General features: G+C 44.1%; 1 long non-coding RNA gene across 1 annotated transcript; it reads left to right on the plus strand.

The window, feature by feature from the left end:
* The first annotated feature begins 20262 nt into the window (after positions 1–20262).
* Positions 20263–24548, plus strand: LOC124667534. The gene is made up of 3 exons (XR_006991316.1): positions 20263–20418; positions 24260–24326; positions 24439–24548. It is a non-coding gene; the product is annotated as an uncharacterized LOC124667534 (long non-coding RNA).
* The last annotated feature ends 246 nt before the right edge of the window (positions 24549–24794 follow it).

The raw sequence follows: 24794 nt of genomic DNA on the forward strand, positions 1-24794 counted from the left end.
TCGGGGGGCATATAGTCAGATGAACATGTGCAGATAAACATGTGTAAACATGCGTGCAGTGAAACATCCTGGGGCCAATTAGAAAAATCGGCCAACTAAAAAAAATTTTGCACAAAAAGCGAAGCCGATGCGCGGCCATCGACTCTAGTACAGTTACACAAGACCAGGACCCTATGTGCTCAAGTTTCACATCAACATCAACGTTCAGTGGCTGGTCAATGATCTGCGCGTCCTCGCCGGCATTCTCGCCTTGATTAAGGCTCGGGGGGCAGCTAACTTGGTAGATGTCCTGTTTTTGGGAGCCGATTGGAGTCACATCGACTGGCCCTGCATTGTGATCTTCTCTGAAGTAGTAAGGTGTTGCAAAAGAAGACTACTGAAGCTATGGAGAGGAATCGGGAAAGGAGGCCGTCGGCTTTTACAGGTTTTGGACCGTCCTGTCGCTGCAAGAGAAGGAAAGGGACTGGATTCTCAAAATAGCCGATGAGTAGTCATCGGCTAAGGGATTGCGAAAAATTATGGTCAGATATCAAATCGCAGCCTGAATTTGAGAAGCACTTGATGATGGTCTGATCGGCATTTGAGTCCGGCTTCGCGGGCGTCCAAAGGAAAAGGGATCCGATACTTTGCTATCGGTCTTGGCATGACAGGCGGAAGGAATGAAATTGGATTAATTTAAAGAACAATTTTCATTAATTCAAAGGAGCGGCTTTACAAGAAAGAGCCGATGGCTCTCAAAAGAGGGATCTGGTGCCTAGTGCACTGCTACTACTAGTCCTATTCTACTAGTCGTCGCTGTCCTCGTCATCACCGCCGTCGATGTCGTCGGCGCCGCTCCCAGGAAGCTCCTCGTCGCCGCTGCCCCGGCCCTTGGCCGGAGCCTCGTCCTCCTCGTCATCATCATCATCCTCGCCGTCCGCCCGTGAGCGGAAGCGCTTGGTCGGTGGATACCCGATGGAGGAGGAGGACCTCCTCCTCTTCCTCCTCGTCATCATCATCGTCTTCGCCTGTCCGCCCAAGCGCGGAATCGCTTGGCCGGCGTAAGCTTAGCGGGGAAGAGGGGCCGCCCTCCTCTTTTTCTTCTTCTTCCTCTACTTCTTCCCCCTTCCCGTCGGGGGAGGTCGGTTTCGCCCAAGGATGGAGGTCATCTTCACTTTCGCTCATCAGCTCTCCATCGATGAGGAACTTGAAGTCCTCTTCCCCATCGGTCAGAGGCAGGTCGCTCTCTGGCGCGTGGTCGGAGTTCCACTCCGGCTCGCTTGAAGAGAAGGATTGGAGAGAGACGAAAGAGGAGGAAGAAGAAGACATGGCTGAGGGAGAAGTGGGTTTTTTGGTGCCGATGGCTGGAACAGAGGAAGGGGATGAAGAGGGCTAATCAATCGGCACGGTTAAATAATGAGAAGCCTGGTGGAAATTTAATGCCATTGCAGTTTCCGAGGAGTTGATGCCAAAGTTATCGAATTTTGCAGAGAAGCTGGAAAGACAGGGCATCATGATGAGGAATACTGCGACAGGTCTGCTCTGCCATGACATGACCCTTCGAAGGAATAACAGAGTGGTTTTGAAATTATCATTGCCAAAACCAGGGGGGCATGTGTTATCACCAGATTTCGGTCAAATCAGGAGGTGGGCCGTAAGGGAGATGGGCTTAGAAGATTACGCGTGGAAGATCTCTGAAGCGGCCTTGCACGAAGAGTTTGGGCTAGATTGCCCGTGTATCTTTAAATTATAGCAGATTGTATCTTAGATTAAAAGTTAGAGTTTGTATCGTGCACGGTGGGGATTATTCCCACGTTAGAAAGTCCCCTGGACTATAAATATGTATCTAGGGTTTATGGAATAAACAACAACCAACGTTCAACCAACAAATCAATCTCGGCGCATCGCCAACTCCTTCGTCTCGAGGGTTTCTACGGTAAGCAACATGCTGCCTAGATCGCATCTTGCGATCTAGGCAGCACAAGCTCCACGTTGTTCATGCGTTGCTCGTATCGAAGCCTTGTTGATGGCGAGCAACGTAGTTATCATAGATGTGTTAGGGTTAGCATAGTTCTTCGCGCAACATGCTATCGTAGTGCAACCCTTGCATGTCTAGCCGCCCTCACACCTATCTTAGGTGTGGGGGCGGCACCCCGCTTGATCATTATTTAGTAGATCTGATCCGTTATGATTGCTCCTTGTTCTACAAGGATTAGTTTAATATCTGCAATAGTTAGGCCTTACAAAGGGGTAGAGGATCCAGCGGCACGTAGGGTGTCGTTCGCTAGCCCTAAACAGGATGTTCCGGGGATCAACCTCGTGTTGGTTTTTAGGCCTTGTTTAGGATCGGCTTACGATCACCGTGCGTGGCCGCGAGGCCCAACCGTGAGTAGGATGATCCGATTATGCGGTGAAAATCCTAAATCGTCGTAGATCTCATTAGCTTTATCTTGATCAAGCAGGACCACCATATATTCGTGCACCTCGTACGAATCATTGGTGGATCGGCTCCCTGAGCCGATTCACAGGATAACCTGAGAGCCGATCGAGGCTCGTATTTAATGTTTACGTGTATGCCATGCGAGAAACTAAGCGAGGCATCTCCATCACCTTCCCCGACCAGGTATAGGTCAGGTGGCACGCCCTTGCATCGAGCATCGGACGTGTGACCAGAAGGCTTTGCGGGCCGTCGCTCGGAGGGACCTCAGCCAGCCGCAGCTCTAGGTTGTTCCCGGCTCTACGGTGTTGCCCGTCGCTGCCCGCCGGTGGGTTTCTGACGACAACAGATGCATGAGAAGTATTCCCTCTCAGTACAAGGCTTTGGGCTAGCAAGGTTATTTGAAGCAAACACAAGTATGAGCCGGTTCAGCAAAACTTACATAAACACATATTGCAATCATTATAATACTCTACACTGTCTTCCTTGTTGCTCAAATGCTTTTACCAGAAAATATCTAGACCTTAAGAGAGACCAATCATGCAAACCAATTTCAACAAGCTCTACAGTAGTTCTCCACTAATAGGTTTAAACTACATGAAAAAACTTAATCATGATCTACTTGAGAGCTCAAAACAATTGCCAAGTATCAAATTATCCAAGACATTATGAGGCATTTTCTGTTTCCAACCAAATTACCATAAGTATTGTAGCTTCCAACTTTTATCATTGAACATTAAAAGTAAAACGAAGAACAAGTGTTCATATGAAAAAGCGGAGCGTGTCTCTCTCCCACACAAGGATTGCTAGGATCCGATCTTATTCAAACAAAACAGAAATAAAAGCACACAGACGCTCCAAGTAAAGCACATATGATGTGACCGAATAAAAATATAGTTTCAATAGAAGAAACCTGATAAGTTGATGAAGAAGGGGATGCCTTGGGCATCCCCAAGCTTAGACGCTTGAGTCTTCTTAAAATATGCGGGGATGAACCACGGGGGCATCCCCAAGCTTAGACTTTTCACTCTTCTTGATCATATATCATCCTCCTCTCTTGACCCTTGAAAACTTCCTTCACACCAAACTTCTCATAAACTTCATTAGAGGGGTTAGTACTCAAAAAAAAATTGAATCCACCTTGGTCCTATAGTGGCACATTGCAAGAACTCAATAAAACATTAGCTACAGCTCTCCACGTCTAGAAAACCTCGCTTAAAGTCCACAAGAGACAATGCAAAAAAACAGAGACATAATCTGCCAAAACAGAATAGCCAGTAAAGACGAATTTTAAATAAATACTTCCGTTGCTCAAATCAGAAAACTAAAAACTAATGAAAGTTGCGTACATATCTGAGGAACACGCACGTAAATTGGCATATTTTTCTGAGTTACCTACAGAGAAAACAGCCCAGATTCGTGACGGATAGAAATCTGTTTCGCGCAGAAATCCAAATCTAGCATCAACCTTCGATTAGAGGCTTCACTTGGCACAACAAAACACAAAACTAAGATAAGGAGAGGTTGCTACAGTAGTAAACAACTTCCAAGACACAAATATAAAACAAAGTACTGTAGCAAAATAACACATGGGTTATCTCCCAAGAAGTTCTTTCTTTACAGCCATTAAGATGGGCTCAGCAGTTTTAGGGCCTGTTTGTTTGGGCTGTGGCTGGCTGGCTGTGCAGGGAAAGCTGCTGTGTAGAAAAAGCTGCTGTGCAGGGGAAGCAGCTGTTTTGAGTTTCATTGTTTGGCAATCTGACTGGCTGTCTGGCTGTGAATAGATGAATTATCCGAAATACCCTTCAAGAACGTGAGAACATATTTTAGTCTATATTTTGCCTAAACATGCGATAAATATTTAGCGCCAAATGGAGTACTATCATATGGATCGCACTGCAGAGGAGAAAAAAAGTATCACAGATCTGTTTTCTTTCTACTGATTTCGGAATGTTTGTATTCGATCCATATGTGGCATGAAAATTTACTTTTAAATGTGCACGGCAGATTGTCTTGTCTCTCTCATACATGCCATGCATGGCCTACTCAAGTTCACTATTATACGTACTAGTACCAGTATTTTCCGCGACTGAGATAAATTACAAACCTTTGTTGGCAGCGTTAATCAAGAACTAGTAGGAGCTGCATGCACTGAGCCAGCATAGTAATTACCTATTGCGTTAACCAAGAACTAGTAGGAGTAGTATACTCTTTCCTAATTGCACGGAAGGAAATAGCCGTGCATGCCCTGCTGTGCTTGTGTCGTTTCAGTTCAGCACGTCAGCTTGCAGCGGTCCGGTGGCACATACACGTAAATATTACAAACGCCAAGGGCAAAAGGATATGCCGTTTCAGAGTTAAGTGAGGAAGCTGCGGGAAGCCGGAGAAAGCACCTACGGAGGTGCTTTTCGTTTCGTGTGTATCGCGCTCGGTAGCTTTGGAAAAGCCTACAGCCAACGCAGTCTGTTTGTTTTATTTCATCTGCTTATTTTAGTGGAAAGCCAGAATAAGCCCAAACAAACAGGCTCTTAATGATGCACTCGTAAGAAATAGTATTTGAAGCAAAATAGAGCATCAAAAAGCAAATTCAAAACACATTTAAGTCTCACATGCTTCCTATGAAAAGGAATCTTGTACACAAATAAATTCATGAAGAACAAAGTGACAAGCATAAGAAGATAAAACAAGAGTAGCTTCAAAAGTTTCAGCATATAGAGGGGTGTTTTAGTACCATGCAAATTTCTACACCCATATTTTCCTCTCTCATAATAATTTTCAGTAGCTTCATGAACAAACTCAACAATATAACTATCACATGCAGCATGCTTTTCATGATTTCCAAACACATAATTTTTATCAAGTTCAAGAATAGTGGAATTAAAACTTTCAAACTTACTTTTATTAATAATATAACAAGGTAGTTGATCAATCTCAAAAGATATGGGACACATAGATAAAGTCAAGAACTCTCCAATCCCATTTTCATTAGTAGTACAATTAATATTATCAAGTAACATAGGACCATCATCTAGAGATTTATCATAAACATTTGCTAAGCAAAATTCTTTAGTACCATGCATTTCGACATCGAGCACAAACAAAGCATTATCATAAGATTTATCAAAGTAGCATGGATTATCATATATAACAGTAGCATAATTATTTTCACAAGTTTTACTCATAGGTAGTATTTCAAGAGAATCCACAGGAACATAACATTCAACCTCTTCTGGAAAGCATGGAGGACAATCAAATAGTGTAAGAAATAAAGAGTTACTCTCATTAGAAGGTTGGCATGGGTAGCTAATCCATTCTTCCTCCTTTTGTTCGTCGCTCTCCTCTTCTTTTTCATCCAATGAGCTTTCAGGTTCATCAATTTCCTCCTCTTTTTCATCTAATGAGCTTTCGGGTTCATCAATTTCTTCTTCCACCGGTTCCTCGCAAATTGTGAGTGCATTCTTGTGCATTAATGTGTCTCTCTTTATAATCAAGGATATAAGGATTCCTACTGTAGCATTCTATGCAAGAATTAAGGATAGTAGAGACATAATCTTTAAGGTCCTTACAAATAGCACAAGTTTCATAATTGTCAACCATGAAGGATTCTATCTCGGAGGCTCCCATAAATAAGACAAATTGTTCTACCTCTTCGAACCCATAATGAATATAGCAATTCCGATTATAGTTCTTAATTAAAAATTCCTCACTAAAGCCACATTGAAATTTAAGATGTTTAGTATCCTGTTGAGAGCAACAGTTTATATCATGGCGTCTAAGCAAGATTCTAGCCATTGTATTCAATTTTTCTATCATAGCACTCATTATTTTACCAGCTCTTGATTCTCTATAATTATTATAACATTCTATAAGCTCCAAGTAGGTTGTTGGTTCTCCCATAACAGCAGTTTTTAATTTTTAAGTTTTTCAAATTTTTATGGATTTTTGGGTATATGAGAAAAATAAAACAAGACTGAAATAAACTAGACAAAAGTAAACTAAGCAAAGTAATACTAGACAGAAATAAACTAAGCACAAGTAAACTAAGCAAAACAAAATAAAATAAAACAGAGAGAGAGGTAGAGTGTACTCCCCAGGTGAACTTATGAGTAGAGCTATGCCTCCCCGGCAACGGCGCCGTAAAAACAGTCTTGATAACCCACAAGTATAGGGGATCGCGGCAGTCTTCGAGGGAAGTAAAACCCAAATTTATTGATTCGACACAAGGGGAGGTAAAGAATACTTATAAGCCTTAACAACTGAGTTGTCAATTCAGCTCCACCTGGAAAAACACTAATAACAGGGGTGATGTGAAAGTAGCAGTAATATGAGAGCAGTAGTAACAGTAACACGACGAGCTAGTAATAGTAACACGAGAGCAATGGCACCGGAAAATAGTTGATACTACTTCCAATGACATGTAGAACGAGTATATGATGATGAGAGATGGACCGGGGTTCCCGACGATCTACACTAGTGGTAACTCTCCAATAACAAGTGACAAGTGTTGGGTGAACAAATTACAGTTGAGCAATTGACAGGAATCAAAGCATTAAGACAGAACATCCAGATTATTAATTATGTAGGCATGTTTTCCGTATATAGTCGTACGTGCTCGCAATGAGAAACTTGCACAACATCTTTTGTCCTACCAGCCGGTGGCAGCCGGGCCTCAAGGGAATCTATCGGATATTAAGGTACTCCTTTTAATAGAGTACCGGAGCAAAGCATTAACACTCCGTGAAAACATGTGTCCCTCACATCACCGCCATCCCCTCCGGTTATCCCGATTCTTGTCACTTCGGGGCCTTTGGTTCCGGACAGTGACATGTGCATACAACTTGTAGATACAATCTAAGCAATAATTATAAAGCTCAAATCTAAGATCATGCCACTCGGGCCCTAGTGACAAGCATTAAGCATAACAAGATTGCAGCAACAATAACTTCACAAACTTTATAGATAGACTAATCATAATGTATCATCCATCGGATCCCAACAAACACAACACCGATTACATCGGATGGATCTCAATCATGTAAGGCAGCTCATGAGATCATTGTATTGAAGTACATGGAGGAGAGAATACCAACTAGCTACTGCTAGAACCCGTAGTCCATGGGGGAACTACTCACGGAGCATGATGGAGGCGGTGGCGTCGATGGAGATGGCTTTTGGGGGCACTTCCCCGTCCCGGCAGGGTGCCGGAACAGAGAGTTCTGTCCTCCGAATTGGAGTTTCGCGACGGTGGCGGCGCCCCTGGAGTCTTTCTGGAGTTTCGTCAATTGGTACTGCGTTTTTAGGTCGAAAGGGATTATATAGGCGAAGAAGGCGCAGGGGGGTCGACAGGGTGGCCTCCCCCTAGGCCGGCGCGGCCAGGGTCTGGCCCGCGCGGCCCTATGGTGTGGGGGCCCCTGGCTCTCCTCCGACTCTTCTTCGGTGTTCTGGAGCCTTCCGGGAAAAATAAGATGTTTGGCGTTGATTTCGTCCAATTCCGAGAATATTGCCCGAACAGCCTTTCTGGAACCAAAAACAGCAGAAACGAGAACCGACACTCGTGGCATCTTGTTAATAGGTTAGTTCCAGAAAACGCATAAAAACATTATAAAGTGCAAGCAAAACATGTAAATATTGTCATAAAACAAACATGGAACGACAGAAATTATGGATACGTTGGAGACGTATCAGGCATCCCCAAGCTTAGACGCTTGAGTCCTCTTGAAATATGCAGGGATGAACCACCGGGGCATCCCCAAGCTTAGAGCTTTCACTCTCCTTGATCATATTGTATCATCCTCCTCTCTTGATCCTTGAAAACTTCCTCCACACCAAACTCAAAACAACTCATTAGAGGGTTAGTGCATAATCAAAATTCACATGTTCAGAGGTGACATAATCATTCTTAACACTTCTGGACATTGCACAAAGCTAATGAAAATTAATGGAATAGAAAAATCCATCAAGCATAGCAAAACAGGCAATACGAAATAAAAGGCAGAATCTGTCAAAACAGAACAGTCCGTAAAGACGAATTTTATAGGTGCACCAGACTTGCTCAAATGAAAATGCTCAAATTGAATGAAAGTTGCGTACATATCTGAGGATCACTCACGTAAATTGGCAGAATGTTCTGAGTTACCTACAGAAACTATTGCTCAAATTCGTGACAGCAATAAATCTGTTTCTGCGCAGCAATCCAAATCTAGTATGAACCTTACTATCAAAGACTTTACTTGGCACAACAATGCAACAAAATTAAGATAAGGAGAGGTTGCTACAGTAGTAACAACTTCCAAGACTCAAATCCAGATTTGTTAAAAGCAGTTTGTGTACAAATAAATTCTTTAAGCATGGCTTCAAGTCCAGGGGGTGTATTCCTATTATTGTTGTAAGAATTCCCATAAGAATTACCATAACCGTTACCATTATTATAAGGATATGGCCTATAGTTGTTACTAGAATTGTTCCGATAAGCATTGTTGTTGAAATTATTATTTTTAATGAAGTTCACATCAACATGTTCTTCTTGAGCAACCAATGAAGCTAATGGAACATTATTAGGATCAACATTAGTCCTACCATTCACAAGCATAGACATAATAGCATCAATCTTATCACTCAAGGAAGAGGTTTCTTCGACAGAATTTACCTTCTTACCTTGTGGAGCTCTTTCCGTGTGCCATTCGCAGTAATTAATCATCATATTATCAAGAAGCTTTGTTGCGGCGCCTAGAGTGATGGACATAAAAGTACCTCCAGCAGCTGAATCCAATAGGTTCTGTGAAGAAAAATTCAGTCCTGCATAAAAGGTTTGGATGATCATTCAAGTAGTCAGTCCATGGGTTGGGCAATTTTTAACCAAAGATTTCATTCTTTCCCATGCTTTTGCAACATGCTCAGTATCCAATTGCTTAAAATTCATTATGCTACTTCTCAAAGATATAATTTTAGCGAGGAGGATAATATCTACCAATGAAAGCATCCTTACATTTAGTCCATGAATCAATACTATTCTTAGGCAGAGATAGCAACCAATCTTTAGCTCTTCCTCTTAGTGAGAAAGGAAACAATTTTAACTTTATAATGTCACCATCTACATCCTTATACTTTTGCATTTCACATAGTTCAACAAAATTATTAAGATGGGCAGCCAGCATCATCGTAACTAACACCGAGAAAATTTCTCTCTCATAACAAGATTTAGTAAAGCAGGTTTAATTTCAAAGAATTCTCGCCGTAGTAGCGAGTGGAGCAATAGGTGTGCATAAGAAATCATTATTATTTGTGTTTGTGAAGTCACACAACTTAGTATTTTCAGGAGTACCCATTTTAGCAATAGTAAATAAAGCAAACTAGATAAAGTAAATGCAAGTAACTAATTTTTGTGTGTTTTTAATATGGCAAACAAGATAGTAAATAAAGTAAAACTTGCAACTAATTTTTTTGTGTTTTGTTTTAGTGCAGCAAACAAAGAAGTAAATAAAAGTAAAGCAAGACAAAAACAAAATAAAGAGATTGGAAGTGGAGACTCCCCTTGCAGCGTGTCTTGATCTCCCCGGCAATGGCGCCAGAAAATCTACTTGCTGCGCGTAGTTGACGTATGTCTTTCTGTCCAACACGCGTCCGTTGGGAACCCCAAGAGGAAGGTGTGATGCGTACATCAGTAAGTTTCCCTCAGTAAGAAACCAAGGTTTATCGAACCAGTAGGAGTCAAGAAGCACGTTGAAGGTTGATGGCGGCGGAGTGTAGTGCGGCGCAACACCAGGGATTCCGGCGCCAACGTGGAACCTGCACAACACAACCAAATTACTTTACCCCAACATGACAGTGAGGTTGTCAATCTCACCGGCTTGCTGTAACAAAGGATTAGATGTATAGTGTGGATGATGATTGTTTGCAGAGAACAGTAGAATGAGTATTGCAGTAGATTGTATTCGATGTAAAAGAATGGACCGGGGTCCACAGTTCACTAGTGGTGTCTCTCCCATAAGATAAATAGCATGTTGGGTGAACAAATTACAGTTGGGCAATTGACAAATAAAGAGGGCATGACTATGCACATACATGTTATGATGAGTATTGTGAAATTCAATTGGGCATTACGACAAAGTACATAGACCGCTATCCATCATGCATCTATGCCTAAAAAGTCCACCTTCAGGTTATCATCCGAACCCCCTCTAGTATTAAGTTGCAAACAACAGACAATTGCATTAAGTATGGTGCGTAATGTAATCAACAAATACATCCATAGACATAGCATTGATGTTTTATCCCTAGTGGCAACAGCACATCCACAACCTTAGGGGTTGTTGTCACTCCCCCAGATTTAATGGAGACATAAACCCACTATCGAGCATAAATATTCCCTCTTCGAGTTACAAGTATCAACTTGGCCAGAGCCTCTACTAGCAACGGAGAGCATGCAAGATCATAAACAACACATAGATAGATTGATAATCAACATAGCATAGTATTCCATATTCATCGGATCCCAACAAACGCAACATGTAGCATTACAAATAGATGATCTTGATCATGTTAGGCAGCTCACAAGATTTAACAATGATAGCACAATTAGGAGAAGACGACCATTTAGCTACTGCTATGGACCCATAGTCCAGGGGTGAACTACTCACACATCACTCCGGAGGCGACCATGGCGGTGAAGAGTCCCCCGGGAGATGATTCCCCTCTCCGGCAGGGTGCCGGAGGCGATCTCCTGAATCCCCCGAGATGGGATTGGCGGCGGCGGCGTCTCTGGAAGGTTTTCCGTATCGTGGCTCTCGGTACTGGGGTATTCGCGACGAAGACTTTAAGTAGGCGGAAGGGCGGAGTCGGAGGGCTGGCGGGGGCCCCACACGCTAGGGCCGCGCGAGCCCCTCCTGGGCCGCGCCGCCCTAGTGTGGCGGCGCCGCGTCGCCCCACTTCGGTTCCCTTTCGGTGTTCTGGAAGCTTCGTGGAAAAATAGGCCCCTGGGAGATGATTTCGTCTAATTCCAAGAATATTTCCTTACTAGGATTTCTGAAACAAAAAACAGCAGAAAACAGCAACTGGCTCTTCGGCATCTTGTTAATAGGTTAGTGCCGGAAAATGCATAAATATGACATAAAGTATGTATAAAACATGTGAGTATCATCATAAAAGTAGCATGGAACATAAGAAATTATCGATACGTTGGAGACGTATCATACCGCTATGGCTAAAACAGCTTTTTCCTCTTTTCCTCTCCAACCATGTTACCTCGCGACACACACACAAACCAGAAAGCCTAAGAACTACGCTTCAGTCTTCTGATCATAATGTGTCCGGCGAGAGCACCGTACACCTTGCAAACCTATCAAGGACAATCTTTGTGCACGGTTAGAATTATTCGAGTGTTGTTATCAAACACACAAAATAAGGGATATAGATCTTGCTCTTACATGTTCCATATTGTCAAGGAGTATAGGTTTTATGAACCTATAGTTTGTAAATTCTGAATGCCTACACTTACTTTCGGTTACCGCAAAGGCTTACTTGATACTATATGACATAATACTATGATGATCACTAGCAACGGAAGAGTTTAAATCATTTGTATGGTTTAAGTTACATGGGTGCCCCGTTGGATTTCCCGAAGTGAAATGATTGCTCATTATTTATAGACCTAGCGATGCAGACCGATAAAGGTTTCCTATTAAACTCTGTTCACAGATTGAACTTAAGGCACACAAATTCATACATGATGCCATCACACCCGCGCATATGTCATGTGCCTTGCAATCACGGGCGTGGCGTGCCGCTGCGCCATGGCTTCCTAGTATTTCTTAAGAAGTGGCAATCTTGCATATTATCAAACCAACCTGACAGCGAAACAGTGATGTTAAATTCAGACAAGCATGTACATATATTTCAGTTTATATCAAACATATGCACATTCAAAGCGTGAAAATTATTCTTCTTTTCCCAAATGTGTGGCGGTCAAAAGATGCATTTGTATGCGGCCTACTGGATGGTTCACATAAGTAGTGAGCACAAATTAATTCATTGAAGACAAACACTATATTACCTTTCTATAAAAATCCAAAAAAAATCAAGAGTTTGTTATCAAGTAGAGGCACTACCCCTCTAAAATTATCAATGGCTGGGTTTTTAGTCCTGCCTTCTCCCCGTCTACAGCAATGTAGTGCAATCATCTCAAAATAGTTAAATAAGCTGCCGTGGAGAAGCACTCCAGAAACTCATTATACATTCGAACAAAATTTATAGAGATCCTGATGAAGAAATTTTGATGAAGTGGAACTCACCAGCGCAACACCTGGATTCAGTCTCGGATAGAACTGAACGACCGAGGAAAAAAGAATAGAACAAACATATCAAAAGTTTAGAACAGACTGAGGAACCTGATTTGCGAAGCAGCGAGTCAACGCTCAGCAACTAATCACACGTAGAAGCAGATGTCGCACTCAACGGCGCGGCCGTCCTCGTCGGCATCGTAGAAGTACGGCTGTGGCACCGGAGCCGATGAGTCAATGCAAGCTGCCGAAGTCCATGTCGCTGCTCTCTGAACTGATGCAGCAAAGCGAGTAGATCTCCCCCTCCTGCTCAGCCCTCTCCAACCCGATCGATCTGGAGGCCTCGTTACTTGCCCACGTTCGAGACAGGTGCCAGTTACAGTATGTTGTCGCGGTAGCTGTTCTTGATGATCGTTGAACACGCGCTCCGAGGTGCGGCTGGAACCCACTGCCTCTTCCACCACCATCGCCAAGAGCGGCTCGCCATGGCACCGTGAAGCGGTCTCACACTCCGTGATAAGGTCATCTCCAGCGGCGCGACGCATTTCGGACGTTCGAAATGTCCGTTTGCGTCGCGCGGCGGACGCTTGACAGACCGTTTTCGTCCGCGCGTCCGTTTGCATCTAGGGGTGGCTCCAGCGGGCCGACGTATTTTCGCGTTTGCATCAATTTATGAAGTTTTCAAACAACAAAATAAGAAAATCAACAAAGTCATAGTTATTACATTTAAAAGTCGACATGAAAATAAAATAGTATTTCTCTAGGCATGATCTTCATGGTCAGCCAATGTCCACTGATGCTCAATCAGATCCGTTTGCAGCGGTTTGGAGACGTTCTCGTCAGTGACTTCTACATTCCTATGTAGATAGTCCTGCCAAGATGAAACTCCAGGAAGTGGCGCAACCAGCTCACCTTGGAAATCCCATTGGTTCTCATTGCGGCCATCAGGACGCTCGTTCTCAACGATCATGTTGTGCATGATCTCGCAACATGTCATCACCTCATGCATAGTCTTCAGCGACTATGTTCTTGCCGGGTGACGGACAATTGCCCACCGAGCTTGGAGCACACCAAATCCGCGCTCCACATCTTTCCTGCAAGCCTCTTGCATCTTGGCAAACCTCCTCGTCTTCTCCGAGTTTGGATTACAGACAGTCTTCACCAATGTGGCCCAGTCAGGGTAGATGCCATCAGCAAGATAATATGGCTTTTCATATGCATTTCCATTGATTTCATAGCTCACCCGGGGAGCTTTACCTTGCATGAGCATGTTGAAAACCGGTGATCGGTGCAGCACATTGATGTCATTGTTGGAACCGGCCATGCCAAAGAATGAATGCCAAATCCATAAATCTTGAGATATGACAGCTTCAAGAATGACAGTTGTTCCCTCCTCATGCCCGCTGTACGCACCCTCGCCATCCAAATGGACAGTTTTTCCACTGCCAGTGCATGCAATCTATGCTGCCAATCATTTCTGGGAAGCCTCTAGACTCGTTGATAGACAGGAGGCGCCTTGTATCCTCAACAGTTGGCTCCCTACAGTAATACTCTCCGAACACGGCAATCACGGCTCGGCAAAACCTGTACATGGCCTCAAGACAGGTGCTCTCACCCATTCGAAGATACTCATCGAATATATCCGCAGCCATTCCATATGAGAGCATGCGAATAGCCGCGGAGCATTTTTGGTAGGAGGTGAAGCCTAACGCACCTGTTGCATCGCGCCTGCATTGAAAGTAGGGGTCATAGTTTCTGACGGCCCGTAGAATGACCAAGAACAGGTCCCTTGACATCCTGTATCGGCGCCGGAAATATTTTTCCGGGAAGATCGGATTGGTGAGGTGGAAGTAGTCCTTGTGGAGGCGGGCCTGCCCTTCCACTCTGTTGCGCGGCGAGTTTTTGGAGCGCCCCTTCACGCAGCCCCGGTGCTGCGGCCCCGGGTTAGAGGTGAACTCGTGGATCATGGAGGCCGCAGTAGTTGCCAATGTCTGCGTCGACTCAACGGACTCCTCGTCGGAAGAGGAGTCGACAACCTCCACGCGGAACTTGTCCAACACATCTGCCACATGTCCATCTGCGTGGGTACAAACTGCGGATTAATGGCCGCGCACAATAGCGCCGAAAACACGAGCAGAAACCTACCGGCGCAATTGACCGAAAAGGTCGTGGGCGGCGCGGAAGGGCGGCGCAACCGGGAGCGTTTCGCCCGAAAACAGCCGGCAGGTACGCGGCGGAGCCAAGCCCGAGTATGCTCCCGCTCTCCCGTGCGGCAAGAACGCAGCCGGCGGTGGCTACTGCGGCGCTGCGGCCGGACGATGGCGGATGGGGTTGGGGTGGTTGCGACGCACTAGGGCAGCAAAGAAGGGGAAAAAGACGCAAATCGAAGCGGTCGATTTCGCTGTCCCTGACATGCGGGACCGGGTAAGAAATGGATGACGCTCCGTGCGACCGCCGAGCGTCCGCGGAGATGCAAACCTAGCGCATATTTGGGCCAGGTTTACGTCTCTGCGGACGGCCCGGTCACTTTGCGTCGCCCCGCTGGAACAGACCCCAGACGCATTTCCGGTCACAGCGGACGAAAACGATCGCTCAGCGACCGTTTGCGTCGCGCCGCTGGAGATGCCCTAACGCCCAACCGCATCTCCCCTCTCCCGTGCTACCACTATTGTGTCAATGGCCTGTAATCGTGTCGCCGTGGCCTTTTCGGCTTGTCTAGAGGTCATGACACATCTGCGGGAACTCTTGGAGGCAGCGGTGGGAAGATCTGGCCGCATGCTGCTTGTGGTGGTGGCGACGTGGCGCCTTCGGCTGCTAGCTGGGTGGCATGAGGATCGATTCCTGCACCTCCAACCGATTGAACTTTTTCGGAAAATTGATCAAATCATGCATAGGTTCGATCGGGCCGCGAAATTGATTTGAACTTTGGCGAGCTCGCTGCCGTGACGTGGGACCTAGTAGTGATGATGTCGATTTTCTAGCTATGGCGGTGAGGACGACGGTCCTGGTCTTCTGTCACAGGCCCCAGTGCTGCGCCACATTGGACCTCCGCCGCTTCTGCCTTGCTGGCTGTCGGGAGATCACGGAGGCCGTGATCGATCTGCACCAGAGCCCAGCACCATGGGGGCTGATTTATTTCCGAGCGGGAAGAGAGAGTCCTGCGGGAGGGAGGAGGGCGACCGAGTTCGGCTTTGACACGGTAGGTCGGGAGGTGAACAAAAATTTATCACCGATGACGGACGAAACCAGCCAGGGAAGGACGATGGAACCATACAAACCGAACCGCGGAAACGCTTCTCCCTTTATTATTAGGTACAGACTAGGAAATATGCCCGTGCATTGCATCGGGAGAATACCATTGTCGGGGGCGGTTACATTCTCCGCTTATTCACGACAAACTTTCAGTTCTTCCCACTTGTAATGATGTAGGGCGGCACCATTATCCCATCTACACTTGGTGCATACTTCAGTCCTACGCTTACTTGTATTCTCGCAGACTTGCAACGATCGATAGTGCCTCATTTTTACTTGGTGCATGTCATCCCACGCTTCAGCCCCCTAGAAAATAATCATGCTTCGTTACAGAGAAAATACCGAGTGTCATGAACCTTGGTTGGCCACGCCGAGGAATTGTGCCGTGAGAGAAATGTCACCGATGACAAAACAAAAAAAATGGATATAAGTACCATAGGGTTCTTCGGGATACCAGTTAAGGACACAAGGTATTACATTGGAGCCTCGACAACCTAAATTTGATCATATGATCCTAGAACTTTGTTCACAAACACTCTACATTGCAAAACTATGATCTTATTTGAATCTGCTTAATCATCTTAGAAAACTCAATCTTTGGAAGGCCAAAAATCATCGAATCCAAATACAAGCAGCCTCTTCTCAGTCATAGTGGTAGCTGCATCTTGGAGGCTGCGCTGATCCAACACTGCTATTTGTGTCCATTCAAGTCACACTATTCAACTGAAAATGCAAAGAAAAAAAACAAATACAAATACAAATAAGAATGAAAGGCCAGCTCTGTTAATAAAATACATTCAGTGCTGCTCAGTACAGCTTGAGAAAAGAGGGCAGCTATGAACATCATCTTCTTCACAGGTGACGAGACCCAATAATGGCATGGGAAATTTGTATGAGAAAAATCGCTGAAACCAAAAACAGAAAACAAAGTAGTGTCACTCATTACAGTCCAGGGGTCTAACCAACTTCAGGGATTCGATCTCTTGCCTGCCTTTGCACCGGCTGAATTTGAAGGTCACGCCACGAATACAGTCTGAACTTTTTTCCACATGTTCTTGAATTTTCATTGCATGATCGTGAATCACGAAACCAAATTGACAGTGGAATTCATAGATTGACCTGGGGATTAACGCACCAGCATCATCATCATCATCATCATCGAAGGGGTAAGATTAATTAGATGCGAGCCAGTGAGCACACAAAAAATCCATCCATCCCAGAGGGAAAAAAAGCCCAAGCCGTCCAATCTTTGACGCACGCATCTCTCTTCCACCCCTACTGGTCTCCAGTTTGTTTGACTGGCTCCCCCCCATAATTATTATCGGCAACCATCCCAGCAGTGCCGGTTGGTGGCTGATGCCTGATGGTGCCGCTGCTAATTTCTATGTCCATCCCAGCAGTGTCAGTTGGTGTCTGATGGTGCTGCTAATATTTGCTCGTTGGGCGACGCGTAAGGCCCTGGTTTGGCTGTGATTAACGGCGTAGGGTCTTTGGCACCGAAGAAACATCGCGACCTGCTAGTCCAAGGCGGCCTCTCCCGAGCAGTGCATCTGGGACGTTAACCATGTTGTCGTCCAGCGCGCATCAGCAGCTGGCGGACATCCTCCCGTTTTTTACATGCTACGGCCATGCTCTACCATCCCAACACTGGCAGCCAATACAATGGCGCGGCGCGGCTGAGCCTGAAGCTTCGGGTAGACACCAAGGCGCACCAGGTCCTGTTTGTGCAACGGCCAAGGACGGCGAAGGACACCGTCGAGTTCCTCTTCTCCCTCCAGGCCCTCGCCGTCGGTACCACCGTGCCTAGAAGCTGTTCGGGGTGGCCTCCATGGTCGGTAGCACCTGCGGGGCTGCACGTCATCGCCAACATCGCGAAATCGATGCCACTGACGTCCTTCCTGGAAGAGTTCATCCAACGTACTCATGCTTAACGTCAACAAGCATGGCCCTTGTAATTGCCTCATCAGCAGCTTGGCGATGGCTCCACCCGATCTGGAGTCCAGGACAGCGTCGTGCAGGAAACCGCCTCCGCCGGTGCACATCCTTCGACTCCAACCTTGAGCAGCGCCTGCTGGTAGAGGACCTGTACGGCACCTCCACCGATTCCTGGAGTAGCGGGGACGGCACCGAACATGACATCCTCCTGTGCTGCCGCTACGGACATGATGGTTCCTATGCTCCCAAGGAGCCTCGCCTTCACCGCTTTCGTGCCCTCACCGAAATCGTTCCGCCGTGTCCTCAATCGAAGGCTCAACAATATATCACCTACTATTCGCCGAGGCTGCCGGATGGTGGAAGCTCGAAGCGCCGAATCGATCGATCGAGAACACGCTAGGAGCGTTGGACTTTTTATGCACTGGGATTTTACTTCCTTTCTTGTGTTGGAATTGGAGTCCCGATCGGATCGAGCTATCTATTTCGAGATCGGAACGAAGAAACATCAGGAACTCTCCTTGTTTGATCACGACCAAGCGGTGGCATCCCTGTAATTTAGATAAAAAATTAGAGGTATAAATAGACGGACGAACAAGAAAACTTATTTTCTTTATTATTAGGTATAGATACATATGTGATTGACGTCGGGCCCCATTGCAGGGTAAGGGATTGACCTATCAAGCCTTTATGTCATTGTCACGTGGGCCCCACCTGCCACTGGGAAAGGCAGGATAGGCTATATTTTCCTGCGCGAGGAGAGGTCCTGTCTGCACTGCTGCACGTGGGGCTACGCACCACGGCTGGATGCCAAAGCACGTGGGCCCACCTTGTCGCAAGCGCTTACGTATGTGGAGCGGGTAGGCGTAAAATTTGAACGGCCAGCTGATGCTTTGGCATAACTGTTTCGGTTAAGCTTGGAAAGCATCGATTAAGGAATTAAGTATATTGCCTTATTACCGGGTGCCGTGTATGGATGCCCTGTAATCACGCCCTATTTTGTTATTATTATTATTAGGTAATAAGTATAATATAATTTAGTATTATAATATATTATTATAATAAATTGTGAAAGAGGAAAACACGGAAACAGCTCTCCTACCTGACGTCGGTTGTTAAATACCCGGCGCCCCACCCTTTCCCCCACCCCCGGCGCCCGACCCCCCGACCTTGTTATCTCTTTCTATGAACACCAGAAACCAGAGCCACAGCTCTCCTCCGACGAGAATCAATTGCCACGGTGCACCCAAAAGGCGGGCCGTGCAGCCTATGAAAGCTTGATTCGATATACTCAAATCCGTCTCAGTTCATCTAGGTTGAAAGTCTAATTCCTTTTAAACTTAGATGAACAGAGTCAGATTTGAGACTATCGAGACAAGCGCCTCACCATGTTCATGCTCAGATCTCGTTTCCACGAGCAATCCTGTTGTGGGTAAGGTACTACTAATTCGAAAGAATTAACTTCTTCTTAAGATCCACTTTATAAGTTTTTATTAATTTTTTTTTTAAATCTAGATGAACACAGTCGGATACGAGACTCTCAAAACAAGCGGCGGTGTTCAGCCCAGATCCTGTTTCCATGCGCAATCCTGTTGTGCGTAAGGTGGTCATTTGAAAGGATTAACTCTCTCTTTTTTTTAGATCCACTCCTTAATTAATTATTATTTATTTTTAATCTAGATGAACATAGTTCAGTTTGGGGCTATGGAAACAAAGCGCCTCACGGTCTCCCCGTTGCCCAGATTTCGTTTATAGGATCAAATCCTGTTGTTTCTAAGGTGCTAAGTTGAAAGGAATTAATTTGCTTTTTATAGATCTACTTTTTAAGTTTTCATTATGTGTTTTGTTCCCGTTCTAACCCCTTCAAATTATCCAGGTCTGATGGCAAGCGATCTGTTTGAGAGTGCTTCGAATTTTATCATGAGGTGCTTTCTCTAATTCTTGAAAATTGTAGGACTCCCTCTAGTTATTCTTACACATGGTGTTTCATTTCTTATTTGGTCCCTCTTTAAAGCTATGCTATGTAAATCCGCAGGGTCAAATATGGAAGCCCGATGGGAGAAACTAGAGCTGTAAACTTGCTGCACCAACAACTGTATGGCTTAAATTTCCTGCACCAACAATTAGTATGGCTTAAATTTGTGTGTAAAGGGGATTATGACATGTATAAAACATGAACTGAATACTAGTAATAAAGCCACTACCAAAATTTGTGTAGCTGCATTTTTGTTCTGCACTCCTACTCCGTTATTGATGCTCCATACATTTTGTATTTCAGGACAACATTTTCACCGTACCGTGGCAGCTGTGTGCACCGCTTTTTTACGAACTCTTGGACCGGAAATTAACCCACCGCATCCGCCGACCCTCCCCCGACATAAACGTGAGGAGTCCTCCCCCGTCCCCCAATTTCCCCGTCTTCCTGCGCGAGGTGAAGTGCGAGAGCGCCGTCTTCCTCGGCCGAGAACTCCCTAGGGTTTCCTTCACGGTTCACTGCCTCGACCCACCGGCTCTCCCCGACGCCTCCCATCCCCTCGGACCTCGGTGAGTTCTCGATTGATCCCGTTTTCCCTTCCCGGGTTTGCCTCTTTCCCGATCGAGGACCTTGGAGGAAGAACTTTTTCCCCCGATTTTTTTTTTCGAAATCGATCCATTGGGCGGGGTTTGTTTCCCCAATACCTACTTGCAGGTCGGGATCGACGTCGTGTATGGTGTGTTCTCGATCGATTCCGTTTTCCATTCCCTAGTTTCCCTTCCCCGATCGAAAACCTAGTTTTGTTTCCCCAAATCGATGTCCTGTACGGTTTCGTTTAGCTTCCTGAAAATTTTAACGATAGGAATCGGCCAAGTTTGAGCATCCTTGTACTCCTGTACCCATCGGTGCTACGGGATGGGCGACTTCTGCAGGACATATCTGCTATTGTGGAGTTAGGCATGCACCTGTTAGGGTTTTGCAACCATTCGAATTAATTTTCTAAATAGTATAATCTGTTTCAGCTTTCGTACTTGCCATCTATAATGCTCCTAATGTCAAATTAGCTTAATCTGACACTGGTGTAATTTGTCTGTGTTACTGATCTGTTAACTGAAAGCACCTGAAATTGCTCCATAGCCTGGACATGTTTTTGAACCTTAAAAATGTTTCTGCTGTCTATGAACATGAATCTGACTGTTCGTATGATGTGGTTACTCTAGTGGTTCGGTGTAATTTTGAATATGTTGTATCCTTCACACCCTTCAGAATGCCTTTCGTCAGTAATGTTGCTGAGTAGCTTCTTTTTTTGCTTGTTGCATTACCTTAGTTGTAGATCACATACTTTGAGTAGTACGTAGTATTTTGAAACAAATGAATGAGGACTGTCATGATTTTGCAAGCAACCCCTGCAGTTCCTGTGTCTTTTTTGGACATGCAATCTGAATAATACATAGGCAACACTCACTGTCATTATGCGAACTTGATTGGGAACTTGAGTTTGTTTTGAACTTATCATCTGTCATATGTTTCTAAATGAATAGGCCAACACTGACCGTCATTCTGTGCAGTGTCCTATGATTTGCTCTAGTGTCATGTTATTAGTTTTGTTGTACCTCTCTTGTTGTGAGATCTTAAACGCGCGGTCCGTTCTACTGTGCTGTCCATGTCTGAATTTTTGGAGTAGGATTGCAGTATAGGACAGGGATGGGTCGTTTCGAAATCCTTACGAATTTGTATGCTCTGCTCAGAATTTTTCTCTTGTTAATTACTTGTGTTTCTTGCTGGGGTGAAATCCAAGTTTGTTTTTGTGCAGAAGTAAATATTGATTGTATGCTGTTTTGTGCTATATGATATCCTATTGATGTTGCCATAAGTATTTTATTGGCTTTACTTTTACTCGTTCTGATTCTGTTCAAGCAGCATAATGCAAGCATCTGAAACCACAAACCCTATTTTAGAAACACTACATGCTGTATTTGGATGCAACCTTTTTCGTTTTTTTCATGAAAGTTTCATCTTCCATTTGTAGATAGATGTGTTTCATTTTTTGGTCATTTTTCTTCAGAGTTTCATCTAATACCTTCTTTGCTATGTTTGTTCTTCAGTTTGGTCTCTTCAGATGTCTGGGATGCTGTAGAATAGCAGCTCTCTATTTTCGCTGAGTTGACTCTGGGAACTCTTACATCCCTTATTACCCACAGCATATCCAGAAATGATGATGCATTTCCTCAGCTAAGTAGATTTGGAGTCTGAAAGTAGTCAGAAAATTTGGAGCTATCTTGGAATTTTGACTAACCTGTATTCACGTTCGTAACGTTGACTTCCATGTCGATGTTATGACTTGATTGTTGATTCTACCCCTTTTCTCTCGAATTTGTATGCTCTGCTCAGAATTTTCTCTTGTTAATTACTTGTGCTTCTTGCTGTGGTAAAATCCAAGTTTGTTTTTGTGCAGAAATAAATATTGATTTGTATGCTGTTTTGTGCTATATGATATCCTATTGATGTTGCCATAAGTATTTTATTGGCTTTACTTTTATTCATTCTGATTCTGTTCTAGCAGCATAATGCAAGCATCTGAAACTACAAACCTTATTTTAGAAACACTACATGCTGTATTTGGATGCAACCTTTTTCCTTTTTTTCATGAAAGTTTCATCTTCCATTTTGTAGAAAGGTGTGTTTCATTTTTTGGTCATTTTTCTTCAGAGTTTCATCTAATACCGTTTTTGCTATGTTTGTTCTTCAGTTTTGTCTCTTCAGATGTCTGTGATGCTGTAGAATAGCACCTCTATATTTTGGCTGAGTTGACTCTGGGAACTCTTACATCCCTTATTACCCACATCATATCCAGAAATGATGATGCATTTCCTCAGCTAAGTAGATTTGGAGTCTGAAAGTAGTCAGAAAATTTGGAGCTATCTTGGAATTTTGACTAACCTGTATTCACATTAGTAACGTTGACTTCCATGTCGAAGTTATGACTTGATTTTGATTCTACCCCTTTTCTCTCGTTCTTACCGTGTCTATGTTGCTCAGGGGTGGACCCGAATAGAGCCCAGTGGTGGCCTTGGCCCCACTCAAATTTATTATGCACTTCATTGTTGCATTGTTGTAGTTGTAGATTACATATTTTGAGTGGTACGTAGTATTTCAAAACTAATGAATGAGGACTGTCATGATTTTGCAAGCAATACCTGTAATGTTGCCGAATAGCTTCTTGTTTTGCTTGTTGCATTGCTGTAGTTGTAGATTACATATTTTTGAGTGGTACGTAGTATTTCAAAACTAATGAATGAGGACTGTCATGATTTTGCAAGCAATACCTGCAGTTCCTATGTCTATTTTGGACATGCAATCCGAATAAATAAAGGTACATTGTAACTTTTTTCCTCGATTGGAAACTTGAGTTTATTTTGAACTTATCATCTGTCATATGTTTCTAAATGCATAGGCAGCCCTGACTGTCATTTTGTATAATGTCCTATGATTTGCTGTAGTTTCGTGTGATTAGTTTTGTTGTACCTCTCTTGTTGTGAGATCTTAACTGCACAGTCTGTTGTACTGTGCTGTCCCTGTCTGAATTTTCGAGTAGGATAGCAGCATATGACAGGGGGGGGCATTTTGAAAATCCTTGCGAATTTGTATGCTCTGCTCAGTTTCTGCTCAGAATTTTTCTCTTGTTAATTACTTGTGCTTCTCGCTGGGTTGAAATCCATGTTTGTTTTCGCGCAGAAATAATATTGATTTGCATGCTGTTTTGTGCTATATGATCTCCTATTGATGTTGCAATAAGTACTTTTTTGGCTTTATTTTTTCTCATTCTGATACTGTTCAAGCTGCATAATGCAAGCATCTGAAACCCTAAACCCTATTTTAGAAACGCTCCATGCTGTATTTGGATGCAACCTTTTTCCTTTTTTCATCAAAGTTTCATCTACCATTTTGTAGACAGATATGGTTTATTTTTGGCCATTTTTCTTCTGAGTTTCATCTACTACCTTTTTTGCTATGTTTGTTATTCAGTTTTCTCCAGATGTCTGTGATGCTGTAGAATATCACTTCTATTTTTGGCTGTGTTTTATCAGGGAACCCTTGCATCGCTTATTACCCACACCATATCCCAAAATGATTTCCTCAGCTAAGTAGATTGGGAGGCTCAAATTAGTCTGGAAATTTGGAGCTATCTTGGAATTTTGACTAACCTGTATTCATGTTAGTGACGTTGACATCCACGCTGAAGATAGCTATTTGTTTGTTGATTCTACCTCTTTTCTCTCGTTCTTACTGTGTATATGTTGCTCAGGGCTGGACCCAAGTAGAGCCCAGTGGTGGCCTTGCCCCCAGTCTAATTTATGCTGCACTCTATGATTTTTTACGACTATCTGATCCACATTCTTGTTGCCTCAGGATACAATGGTTAAACCAATAAGTGATGAGGAGGTTGAGTATTTAGCAGGCCCGGCAGATCATGCTGGTTAGCAACTTTTCTCTTGACTTTTATTTCATTGTCACTCTCAGTTGGGCTTATTGTTTGTATACCTGTTCCAACATCTATTATTTATTTATGTTCCTTCAATTTTATGTAGGTATAAATTTTTTCAACAACGTATTTTTTTATTTCAAGTCTGATGTCAGCACTGATACTTCTGTGTGAGTGCATTCTCCTCTGCCTGTGTATTCATGTTTAAATGCTTGTCTACAAAAAGTTGAGTACCCCTATTGTTCTTAGGATCTCTGGCCCCCCTTCAATGAGATATGATGAGTTTTGCGCCATGGCTATTGGAAGACTTGTGAACATGAACATTGCGGCGAATGGTGTGCAACTTGTTGAGATTGATAACCTGCCTGAGGGTAATGTTTTCTCGCACTAATAAATTGCTAGTTTTATGGATCAAAATAAAATGACTTAATTGTGGGATGAAGAATATTTATATTGTCTTAA

The sequence above is a fragment of the Lolium rigidum genome, chromosome 6, assembly GCF_022539505.1.
Source record: "Lolium rigidum isolate FL_2022 chromosome 6, APGP_CSIRO_Lrig_0.1, whole genome shotgun sequence".
NCBI lineage: Eukaryota > Viridiplantae > Streptophyta > Magnoliopsida > Poales > Poaceae > Lolium > Lolium rigidum.